Consider the following 12,247-nt stretch of genomic DNA (forward strand, 5'->3'; position numbering starts at 1 on the left):
AAATTGACCAGCAGGATGAATTCAGAAAGGCTTGGAGAGACTTGCATGAACTGATGCTAAGTGAAATGAGCAGAATCAGAAGATTGCTGTACACTTCAACAACAATACTGTATGAAGATGTATTTTGATGGAAGTGGATATCTTCAACATAAAGAAGATCCAACTCACTTCCAGCTGATCAATGATGGACAGATACAAGTACACCCAAAGAAGGAACACTGGGAATTTAATGTAATATATTAGCACTACCATCTCTCTACCCAAGTTACTTATACTTTCAGAATCCAATATTTAACGTGCAACAAGAAAATTGGATTTACACACATATATTGTATCTAGGTTATACTGTAACATATGTAAAATGTATGGGATTGCCTGTAATCTAGGGGAGGGAGTACAGGAAGGGAGGGGGAAATTTGGAAAAATGAATACAAGGGATAATGTTATAAAAAATTACTCATGCATATATACTGTCAAAAATTATAATTATAAAATTAATAAAAATATTTTGGAAGAAAAAAAAAAGTATAGTGAAGAACTTTAATGAGGAAAAACAAAGTAAAAAGCAAATACAAAAGTATTTTCTGATCATTTTTGCTCATTTTCTCCTTTTCCTTCTGAGAAGAAAATCATAGGGTTGTCTTTGTTTCAGTAATCATTTCTTTCTTTGGCTCAAAATATTAAAATATCTTCTTCCTTTCCTGTATCTTCTTTGGTAGAGAGCAACAGAGGGTTTCATGAATTCTTATGTTCATGGTGGGAAAATAATGAATAGCTCTTCCATTGGATTGAGGAAGAAGCAGCTGTCTCTCTGCCACTCCCAATTTGTTCCTTTTATTTACTTCCGTTTGAAATTTGGAAGGTGACAAGGCCTGTTTTTAATATAACACAAAATAGGTCCTAAAAGAAATAATTTTTCATTTTCTCTTGAGGAATTATTCATGATTTTAAAAATTATTATTATTATTATTATTATTCAGAATCTTTATAACATTAAAATTTTTCTCTTGATAGTCTATGTATATGATTGTAATCGTCTCTCTGTCTCTTTTCTGTCTCTCTTTGTGTCTCTGTGTGTGTGTTTGTGTGCCTCTCTCTCTTTCTATCTCTTTCACATGTGCATGCATACATATGCATACAATTTTATTTGCTTACTTGGTATTGTTATCTCCAGTTATCTCCAGACAATTAAGATTCCTGGATGATAAAAGTTGTGATTTTTTTCAAAAAAGATTATAACATTTTTTTAGAAGGATAACACTGGCTTCATAATTATTGGAGAAAGTAGTGAAATCCCACTAATATTCAAATTCCTCAAACCTCCTAACTTACTCTAATGTTTCTTTTTTTTTTTTTTTTTTTTTTTTCCTTTTTTTTTTTTTTTATTTTATATATATATATATATATATTTTATAATATTATCCCTTGTATTCATTTTTCCAAATTACCCCCCCTCCCTTATTCCCTCCCCCCGACGACAGGCAATACCATACATTTTACATGTGTTACAATATAGTCTAAGTACAATACATGTGTGTGAATATCATTTTCTTGTTGCACAATAAACATTAGAATCCGAAGGTACATGCAACCTGGGCAGACAGATATTAGTGCTAACAATTTACATTCCCCTCCCAGTGTTTCTTCTCTGGGTGTATCTACCTCTGTCCATCATTGATCAACTGGAAGTGAGTTGGATCTTCTTTATGTTGAAGATTTCCACTTCCATCAGAATACATCCTCATACAGTATCGTTGTTGAAGTATACAGTGATCTTCTGGTTCTGCTCATTTCACTCAGCATCAGTTGATTTAAGTCTCTCCAACCCTCTCTGTATTCCTCCTGCTGGTCATTTCTTACTGAGCAATAATATTCCATAACTTTCATATACCACAATTTACCCAACCATTCTCCAACTGATGGACATCCATTCATCTTCCAGTTTCTAGCTACAACAAAAAGAGCTGCCACAAACATTTTGGCACATATATGTCTCTTTCCGCTCTTTAGTATTTCTTTGGGATATAATCCCAGTAGTAGCGCTGCTGGGTCAAAGGGTATGCACAGTTTGATAACTTTTTGGGCATAATTCCAGATTGCTCTCCAGAATGGCTGGATTCTTTCACAACTCCACCAGCAATGTATTAGTGTCCCAATTTCCCCACATCCCCTCCAACATTTGTCATTATTTGTTCCTGTCATCTTAGCCAATCTGACAGGTGTGTAGTGGTATCTCAGAGTGGTCTTAATTTGCATTTCTCTGATCAGTAGTGATTTGGAACACTCTTTCATGTGAGTGGATATAGTTTCAATTTCTTCCTCTGAGAATTGTCTGTTCATATCCTTTGACCATTTATCAATTGGAGAATGGTTTGGTTTCTTATAAATTATGGTCAGTTCTCTATATATTTTGGAAATGAGACCTTTGTCAGAACCTTTGTTTTTAAAAATATTTTCCCAATTTGTTACTTCCCTTCTAATCTTGTTTGCATTAGTATTATTTGTACAGAAACTTTTTAGTTTGATGTAATCAAAATCTTCTATTTTGTGATCAATAATGATCTCTAGTTCTCCTCTGGTCATAAATTCCTTCCTCCTCCACAAGTCTGAGAGGTAGATTATCCTCTGTTCCTCTAATCTATTTATTATCTCCCTCTTTATGCCTAAATCATGGACCCATTTTGATCTTATCTTGGTATATGGTGTTAAGTGTGGATCCATATCTAATTTCTGCCATACTAATTTCCAGTTTTCCCAACAGTTTTTTCCGAATAATGAATTTTTATCCCTAATGTTGGAATCTTTGGGTTTGTCAAAGATTAGATTGCTATAGATGTACCCTTTTTTGTCCTTTGTATCTAATCTGTTCCACTGATCTACCGGTCTATTTCTTAGCTAATACCAAATGGTTTTGGTGACTGCTGCTATATAATATAGCTTTAGATCAGGTACACTTAGACCACCTTCCTCTGAGTTTTTTTTCATTAGTTCCCTTGCAATTCTTGTCCTTTTATTCTTCCATATGAATTTTGTTGTTATTTTTTCTAGGTCATTAAAATAGTTTCTTGGGAGTCTGATTGGTATAGCACTAAATAAATAGATTAGTTTGGGGAGTATTGTCATCTTTATTATATTCGCTCGGCCTATCCAAGAGCACTGAATGTCTTTCCAATTATTTAAATCTGATTTTATTTTTGTGGCAAGTGTTTTGTAATTTTTCTCATATAATTCCTGACTTTTCTTTGGTAGATGGATTCCCAAATATTTTATACTATCAACATTTGTTTGGAATGGAATTTCTCTTTGTATCTCTTGCTGTTGCATTTTGTTAGTGATATATAAAAATGCCGAGGATTTATGTGGATTTATTTTGTATCCTGCCACTTTGCTGAAATTTTGAATTATTTCTAGTAGCTTTTTAGCAGAGTCTTTGGGGTTCTCTAAGTATACCATCATGTCATCTGCAAAAAGTGATAGTTTAATTTCCTCATTTCCTACTCTAATTCCTTGAATCTCTTTCTCGGCTCTTATTGCCGAGGCTAGCGTTTCTAGTACTATATTGAATAGTAATGGTGATAGTGGGCAACCTTGTTTCACTCCTGATCTTACTGGGAAAGGTTGCAGTTTATTTCTATTGCATATTATGCTTACTGACGGTCTTAAATATATACTCCTGATTATTCTAAGGAATAATCCATTTATTCCTATACTCTCAAGAGTTTTTAGTAGGAATGGATGTTGGATTTTGTCAAATGCTTTTTCTGCATCTATTGAGATGATCATATGGTTCTTATTAATTTGATTATTAATATGGTCAATTATATTAATAGTTTTCCTAATATTAAACCAGCCCTGCATTCCTGGAATAAATCCTACTTGATCATAGTGTATTATCTTGGAGATGATTTTCTGAAGTCTTTTTGCTAATATCTTATTTAAGATTTTAGCATCAATATTCATTAAGGAGATTGGTCTATAATTTTCTTTCTCAGTTTTCGATCTACCAGGTTTAGGTATCAGTACCATGTCTGTGTCATAAAAGGAATTTGGTAGGACTCCTTCATCCCCTATTTTTTCAAATAATTTATATAACATTGGGGCTAATTGTTCTTTAAATGTTTGGTAGAATTCACATGTGAATCCATCTGGCCCTGGGGATTTTTTCCTGGGGAGTTGATTAATAGCTTGTTCTATTTCTTTTTCTGAAATGGGACTATTTAAGCAATTTATCTCCTCCTCTGTTAATCTAGGGAGCCTATAACTTACTCTAATGTTTCAACAAAACTAATAAGATCAAGGTAAAGAGGGAAAATATATAACTAAAATGTTGTTGTTTTAATGACTTTAAAGCAAGTACATGAAGGTTTTATGACTTGGCAATCAAGCCTTTGAATAAGCTCAAGTAGCTTTAAGATATAACAAGCTACATATGAATCGGCATTGTGATATAGCGACTAAAAATACTAATACAATTTTAGCCTTAACTGAGATTCATAGTCCCCAGAAAGTGAAATAACAATCTTTCACAGAATTCTTCTATAAATAGAAAGAAAAAATGGAGGCACTTTGTTTAGACCTGAAAACTATATATGTTAAAATGAAAAAGATCCTGAGTAAGACAAGCAGGCTAATAAAGACTTTGTGATCAAGCCATCTAAAAATCAGTAATAGAAAGTGATGAGATCTGTTCAGAATAAGACAAAATTAGCAGAGCAATAGCAGAATCTCTGTTTATAAGCACTTTTGATACTTTTAAATTTTTATTTATTTTATTAAAGCATTTAATTTTCAATACATATACATGGATAATTGTTTCACCATTGACTCCTGCAAAACCCTGTATTCCAAATTTTCCCCCTCTTTCTCCCACCCTGTCCCCTAGATGGCAAGTAATCCAATATATGTTAAACATGTTACATATATGTTAAATCCAATATATGTATACATATTTATACAATTATTGCACTGCACAAAAAAAATCAGATGATAAAAGAAAACTAAATGCAAGCAAATAACAACAAAAAGAGTGAAAATGCTATGTTGTGATGTACACTCAATTTCCATAGTCCTCTCTCTCTGGGTGTAGGTGGCTCTCTTTTCACAAGATCACTGTAAGTGTCCTCAATAATGATATAATTTTGAAGGAGATTTAGATTTGTTTTGCTTGCCCTTAGAAGACAGAGCAAGCAGAAAAAAGTAAAATTTGCACCAAATCATTTTGAAGCATGAGTAAACTCTTCCTAACAACTCTACCCAAAATTGAAAATGCACTATAGAAAAGAATAGTTTCCCTCTCTTATTCCTGTAGAGATTTTCAAAAAATAATTAAATAATTTACTTAGCAAGTGTTTATTAAACATCTGCCACTGGGACTGGTACTTTGTCAATTGCTGCAGCTACAAAGAAAAAACAAAATAATATATTCTTTATCGGACTTTTTAGATTATCGGGGGTATAGAACTTACACATTTTTACTCTCTTTCTCTGTCTCTCTGTCTCTGTCTTTCTGTCTCTGTCTCTGTCTCCATACACACACACATATGTGGGAGAACCCACAATTCTAATTAATATGAAAGCTAATTTGTTAGTAATACATAGTTCTGAAGGAATAAGGAATGATTTTCAGGGAAAGGGAACTCTAAAACTCCAAAGCATGTAGACTGAGTACTACCATAATGCAGTCAATCTTTTACTACTGTATGTCACTTGCCATTTCCATAATTGTAGCAAAGTTAATTTTAGTTTAACAAAGAGCAAAGGGGAGATAGATAGAATATGCCTGGAGGGAATCCCTGAGATTAAAAATAGGGTTCAATGAAATCCTGGAAGTTGGAATGCTTATTGGAAACTATAGCATATTTGAAGTATTCATGCTCAGTCAAATCAGCTTTCTCCTAGGACTTACTTTGTAGGATGTTGCAAAGGTCAATTTCTACCTTGAAATTGAAGGCTCTTCCAAGTGCGAAATTTTGTTGTTTTTGATAATAAGATTGGAAGGGAAGGTTGGAGTTCAGATTGTAGGTGAAGGGTTTACTTGATACAGTTGGGAACCACTGATTTTTTTGATTAAGGAAATATCATGGTCATATTTAAATATAACTATCATTTTATCCCCTAGACAAGTCTTTTATTTTATTTTTATTTTGAGATACATATCTACCAGTCTTCATGGTCTGATCCCTTTACTATTTTGGTTGCCCCTCTTTGGATGTTCTCTAGATGTTGGCATCATGTACTCATATAATATAATATGGCAACTTCAGTATAAAATAGGTAGTTTCCAGTGGATCTATTACTTTCCTTTTATAGACATAATGGAGTGGATTCAGGCCTGGCAAGATGTGTTTGGAGATCATCTGGGCTTACCTCATGATTTCAGAGAGAAGGGAATCTTGATCCAGTAAGGAAAAAGAGAACTTCTTAAATTTACACCTAAAGTAGATGGCATAATTGTGATTTCAATCCAGTTTCTTTAATTCCATGTAATTAAATTTGGTGTATGACAACATAATAAAAAACTCAAAATTCGTAGTCCAAAGAAGTTCTTTCAGACCTGTCAGAGGAACTGTAATATAAGAATAACACTGCAGTGAGAATTTTCATATGATTTGAATGTTTCTTAAGTATGTGGTTATTCTGAAGATAGTTTAATGCATGGATATGAATTTTTTAAAAATATAAGTGTAATCTCCTTTTTATTTTTAGAAACAAGAGATACAAGGGTCAAAGGTGTTGAAGAGCCATTTGTCACACATGATTTCCAGCCTCCAACAGGTAGGAAAATAATCATGTGCCCCCTCAAAGTGATAGCTTTGGGACAGAAAGTACTTAAACCTCAGAAATAAATGACTTTTGAAAAGTAACTCATAACATTTGGGCTAGCATAATTTAATCATATTCAACATTACCTTTATGATGATTTTTGTCAAACTTCATGAATAAATAAATTAGGCAATGACAAAAACAAAGAAATTTAAAAAACAAAACAAAAAAACAAAACAAAAAAACAAAACAAAAACAAAAACAAAACGAAACAAAACAAAACAACAACAACAACAACAACAACAACAAAAAAAAAAAAAAAAAAAAAAAAAAACTCTGTCCAGTGGCATTAATACTGTAGTCAGTGGTGAAAAACTTCCATCATTACCTTTAAAATAATCTTTAGCAAAATGTATTGTGATTAGTTTATTGAATATGGAAAGTTTTCTATATAACTAAAACCATTCAGGTAATCACATCCTGAACCAATTAACTTTACTAATTAGAAAATGAAATGAATGGGCCCAAGGAAAATCCTTTTAAGGGATTATTAGTACCTTCTTATTTATTGTAACATTAACTCTAAAGTCATGATACAAATAATATGTGTCATTATTCAAGGGAAATTATTTTAAGAAGGTATAGATTTTGAATTCATCACTATTCTTGAAATATCCTAAAATGAAGTTCTTCATCTTCACATACCTTCTCCCCACTCAACGCTTAGAATCAGAAATTAGTTTCAAGACTTATAAGTGTCCTCACTTGAAACTTATCAGTGTAATTGGATTTTAATGGAAAACATCAAACTCAATATTATTATTGTCTTTTTACTTTAAAAAAATGTTTTTTCCCATTTACATGTAAAATGATATTTTTTTGGGTTGCACATGAACATTATTTTTAAAGCTATTTTCTTATGAATTATGTTTGGGAGAGAAAAACCAAAACAAAAGGCAAAAATGACTAGGAAAAAAAATTTTTTTTTGAATCAATTCTCTATACATTTTTTTTGTTTTTTAGAATTTTTATTTTTTATTATTTATTTATTATATATATATTTTTTATAATATTATCCCTTGTATTCATTTTTCCAAATTATCCCCCCCTCTCTCTATTCCCTCCCCCCGATGACAGGCAATCCCATACATTTTACATGTGTTACAATATAGTCTAGGTACAATACATGTGTGTGAATATCATTTTCTTGTTGCACAATAAACATTAGAATCCGAAGGTACATGCAACCTGGGCAGACAGATATTAGTGCTAACAATTTACATTCACTTCCCAGTGTTTCTTCTCTGGGTGTAGCTACCTCTGTCCATCATTGATCAACTGGAAGTGAGTTGGATCTTCTTTATGTTGAAGATTTCCACTTCCATCAGAATACATCCTCATACAGTATTGTTGTTGAAGTGTACAGTGATCTTCTGGTTCTGCTCATTTCACTCAGCATCAGTCGATTTAAGTCTCTCCAGGCCTCTCTGTATTCCTCCTGCTGGTCATTTCCCACAGAGCAACAATATTCCATAACCTTCATATACCACAATTTACCCAACCATTCTCCAACTGATGGACATCCATTCATCTTCCAGTTTCTAGCTACAACAAAAAGAGCTGCCACAAACATTTTGGCACATATGTGTCTCTTTCCGCTCTTTAGTATTTCTTTGGGATATAATCGCAGTAGTAGCGCTGCTGGGTCAAAGGGTATGCACAGTTTGATAACTTTTTGGGCATGATTCCAGATTGCTCTCCAGAATGGCTGGATTCTTTCGCAACTCCACCAGCAATGTATTAGTGTCCCAGTTTCCCCACATCCCCTCCAACATTCATCATTATTTGTTCCTGTCATCTTAGCAAATCTGACAGGTGTGTAGTGGTATCTCAGAGTGGTCTTAATTTGCATTTCTCTGATCAGTAGTGATTTGGAACACTCTTTCATGTGAGTGGATATAGTTTCAATTTCTTCCTCTGAGAATCGTCTGTTCATATCCTTTGACCATTTATCAATTGGAGAATGGTTCGGTTTCTTATAAATTGGGGTCAGTTCTCTATATATTTTGGAAATGAGACCTTTGTCAGAACCTTTGTTTTTAAAAATATTTTCCCAATTTGTTACTTCCCTTCTAATCTTGTTTGCATTAGTATTGTTTGTACAGAAACTTTTTAGTTTAATGTAATCAAAATCTTCTATTTTGTGATCAATAATGATTTCTAGTTCTCCTCTGGTCATAAATTCCTTCCTCCTCCACAAGTCTGAGAGGTAGATTATCCTCTGTTCCTCTAATCTATTTATTATCTCCCTCTTTATGCCTAAATCATGGATCCATTTTGATCTTATCTTGGTATATGGTGTTAAGTGTGGATCCATATCTAATTTCTGCCATACTAATTTCCAGTTTTCCCAACAGTTTTTTCCAAATAATGAATTTTTATCACTAATGTTGGAATCTTTGGGTTTGTCAAAGATTAGGTTGCTATATATGTATGCTTTTTTGTCCTTTGTATCTAATCTGTTCCACTGATCTACCTGTCTATTTCTTAGCCAATACCAAATGGTTTTGGTGACTGCTGCTATATAATATAGCTTTAGATCAGGTACACTTAGACCACCTTCCTCTGAGTTTTTTTTTTCATTAGTTCCCTTGCAATTCTCGACCTTTTATTCTTCCATATGAATTTTGTTGTTATTTTTTCTAGGTCATTGAAATAGTTTCTTGGGAGTCTGATTGGTATAGCACTAAATAAATAGATTAGTTTGGGGAGTATTGTCATCTTTATTATATTCGCTCGGCCTATCCAAGAGCACTGAATGTCTTTCCAATTATTTAAATCTGATTTTATTTTTGTGGCAAGTGTTTTGTAATTTTTCTCATATAATTCCTGACTTTTCTTTGGTAGATGGATTCCCAAATATTTTATACTCTCAACATTTGTTTGGAATGGAATTTCTCTTTGTATCTCTTGCTGTTGCATTTTGTTAGTGATATATAAAAATGCCGAGGATTTATGTGGATTTATTTTGTATCCTGCCACTTTGCTGAAATTTTGAATTATTTCTAGTAGCTTTTTAGCAGAGTCTTTGGGGTTCTCTAAGTATACCATCATGTCATCTGCAAAAAGTGATAGTTTAATTTCCTCATTTCCTACTCTAATTCCTTGAATCTCTTTCTCGGCTCTTATTGCCGAGGCTAGCGTTTCTAGTACTATATTGAATAGTAATGGTGATAGTGGGCAACCTTGTTTCACTCCTGATCTTACTGGGAAAGGTTGCACTTTATTTCTATTGCATATTATGCTTACTGAAGGTCTTAAATATATGCTCCTGATTATTCTAAGGAATAGTCCATTTATTCCTATACTCTCAAGAGTTTTTAGTAGGAATGGATGTTGGATTTTGTCAAATGCTTTTTCTGCATCTATTGAGATGATCATATGGTTCTTATTAATTTGATTATTAATATGGGCAATTATATTAATAGTTTTCCTAATATTAAACCAGCCCTGCATTCCTGGAATAAATCCTACTTGATCATAGTGTATTATCTTGGCGATGATTTTCTGAAGTCTTTTTGCTAATATCTTATTTAAGATTTTAGCATCAATATTCATTAAGGAGATTGGTCTATAATTTTCTTTCTCAGTTTTCGATCTACCTGGTTTAGGTATCAGTACTATGTCTGTGTCATAAAAGGAGTTTGGTAGGACTCCTTCATCCCCTATTTTTTCAAATAATTTATATAACATTGGGGCTAATTGTTCTTTAAATGTTTGGTAGAATTCACATGTGAATCCATCTGGCCCTGGGAATTTTTTCCTGGCGAGTTGATTAATAGCTTGTTCTATTTCTTTTTCTGAAATGGGACTATTTAAGCAATTTATCTCCTCCTCTGTTAATCTAGGGAGCCTATATTTTTGGAGGAAGTCATCCATTTCACTTAAGTTATCAAATTTATTGGCATAAAGTTGGGCAAAGTAACTCCTTATTGTTTCTCTAATTTCCTCTTCATTGGTGGAAAGATCCCCCTTTTCATTTGTAAGACTATCAATTTGATTTTCCTCTTTCTTTTTTTTGATCAAATTTACCAAAGTTTTATCTATTTTATTGGCTTTTTCATAAAACCAACTCTTGGTTTTATTTATTAATTCAATAGTTTTTTTTACTTTCAATAATATTCATTTCTCCTTTTAATTTTTTTATTTCAAGTTTAATTTTTGGTTGGGGGTTTATAATTTGGTCTTTTTCTAGCCTTTTAAGTTGTAAGCCTAATTCGTTAATCTTCTCTTTCTCTTTTTTCTTCAAATAAGCCTCTAAAGATATAAAATTTCCCCTTATTACTGCTTTAGCTGCATCCCAAAGGTTTTTATATGATGTCTCATCATTGTCATTATCTTGGGTGAAATTGTTAATTGTTTCTATAATTTGCTCTTTCACCCAGTCATTCTTTAAGATGAGATTATTCAGTTTCCAATTACTTTTTGGTCTATTTACCCCTAACTTTTTACTGAATGTAGCTTTTATTGCATTGTGATCTGAGAAGAAGGCATTTATTATTTCTGCCATCCTACATTTAATTTTAGATCTTTATGTCCTAATATATGGTCAATTTTTGTATAAGATCCATGCACTACTGAGAAGAAAGTATATTCCTTTCTATTGCCATTCAGTTTTCTCCAAAGGTCTATCATACCTAGTTTTTCTAATGTTCTATTTACTTTTTTAATTTCTTTCTTGTTTGTTTTGTGGTTTGATTTGTCTAAGTCTGAGAGTGCAAGGTTGAGATCTCCCACTATTATAGTTTTACTGTCTATTTCTTCTTGCAGTTCTCTTAACTTTTCCTTTAGAAAGTTAGATGCTATACCACTTGGTGCATATATGTTTAGTATTGATATGGCTTCATTATTTATGCTACTTTCAGCAGGATATAGTTTCCTTCCTTATCTTTTTTAACGAGATCTACTTCTGCTTTTGCTTGATCTGAGATAAGGATAGCTACACCTGCTTTTTTGGCTTTATCTGAAGCATAATAGGCTCTGTTCCAACCTTTTACCTTTACTCTGTATGTATCTCCCTGCTTTAAGTGTGTTTCCTGTAGACAACATATTGTAGGGTTCTGCTTTTTGATCCAATCTGCTATCCGTCTCCATTTGATGGGATCGTTCATCCCATTTACATTTACAGTTAAAATTACTAATTCTGTATTTCCTGCCATCGTATTATCCCCAGATTATGCTTTTTTCCCTTGACCCCCCTGATCCCCCTCCCCGATATTTAATTTACAGACCCCCCTTGTGACGCGCAACCCTCCATCTTTTTTTTTTTTAGTATCCCTCCCCCCTCCCTCCAAGTCCCTTCACTTATTCTCCTTTTCCTTTTCCCTTTTCATCTCCCCCCTTTTAATGAGGTGAGAGAAAATTCTCTGAAAAACAAATATGTTAATTATTTACTCTTTGAGCCTCTCCTGATGAGAGTAAGATT

Source organism: Sminthopsis crassicaudata, chromosome 3, assembly GCF_048593235.1.
Source record: "Sminthopsis crassicaudata isolate SCR6 chromosome 3, ASM4859323v1, whole genome shotgun sequence".
Classification (NCBI taxonomy): Eukaryota; Metazoa; Chordata; class Mammalia; order Dasyuromorphia; family Dasyuridae; genus Sminthopsis; species Sminthopsis crassicaudata.